This window comes from Molossus molossus, unplaced genomic scaffold (genome assembly GCF_014108415.1).
Source record: "Molossus molossus isolate mMolMol1 unplaced genomic scaffold, mMolMol1.p scaffold_m16_p_2, whole genome shotgun sequence".
Taxonomy (NCBI): domain Eukaryota; kingdom Metazoa; phylum Chordata; class Mammalia; order Chiroptera; family Molossidae; genus Molossus; species Molossus molossus.
In genome coordinates, this window is record NW_023425355.1 from 90,965,415 (window position 1) to 90,966,740 (window position 1,326).

Consider the following 1,326-nt stretch of genomic DNA (forward strand, 5'->3'; position numbering starts at 1 on the left):
GTATACACTCAAGAAGTGAAAATATATATCTGTAGCCCTGGCCGGTTTGGCTCAGCGGTTAGAGCGTCGGCCTGCAGTCCTGAGAGACCCGGGTTCAGTTCCCGCTAAGGGCGCGTACCTCGGTTGCAGTTTGTCCCCGGCCCTGGTCGGTTGTGCGGGTGGCAGCCACTCGATGTGTTCCTTTCACATCGATGTTTCTCTCTCTCTGTTCCTCTCTCTCCCTCCCACTCTACCTGAACAAAAAATGGAAAAATGTCCTCCGGTGAGGATTAAAAAATATATATATATATAATATATATATATATATGTATGTGTATATATATATATTATATATATGTATGTGTATATATATATTATATATATGTATATATATTTTATATATATATGTATGTATATGTAGACAGATTTGAATATAAATGTTCTTAGCATTATTCACAATAGACCAAAAGTGAAAACAACTCAAATGTCCATCAAGTGATGAATGGATAAAATGTGGTCTATACAGAGGATGGACTATTAGATGGCCTTAAAAAGAAATGAAGTTCTGTCAGATGCTATAATGTGGATGAACCTCAAATGCATTACATTAAGTGAAATAAGCCAGACACAAAAAGGTCACATACTATGATTCCATCCATATAAATGTCCAGAATAGGCAAATACATGAGTGATTGCCAGGGGCTGCTGGGAAGGTGAATGTGGAGTGACTACTAAGTGGTGCAGAGTTTCTTTTTGGGGTGATACAAATGTAAAATTGACCATGATGGTTACAAAACAACTCTGAATATATTAAAACCACCAAATCTCATACTTCTAGTGGGTAAAATTGTATGGAGTATGAGATGGTTAAGCGAGACAAAAATCTTTTTTGCTTATGTGCGTTTTTTTTTTTTTTTTTAATCCTCACCCAAGGATATTTTTTTTTTTTTTTTATCATCCTCACCCGAGGACATTTTTCCATTTTTTGTTCAGGTAGAGTAGGAGGGAGAGAGAGGAAGAGAGAGAGAGAGAGAAACATCGATGTGAAAGGGACACATCGAGTGGTCGCCACCCGCACAACCAACCAGGGCCGGGGACAAACTGCAACCGAGGTACGTGCCCTTAGCGGGAACCGAACCCGGGTCTCTCCGGACCGCAGGCCGACGCTCCAACCGCTGAGCCAAACCGGCCAGGGCCCAAGGATATTTTTGCACGTATCTTCAGATGGAGCGGGAGGGAGGGGAGAGGGAGAGAGAGAGAAACATTGATGTGAGAGAGATTCATCAATTGGTTGCCACCCACACGACCCAAACTGGGGCCAGGGACAAACTGCAACCAGGGTACGTG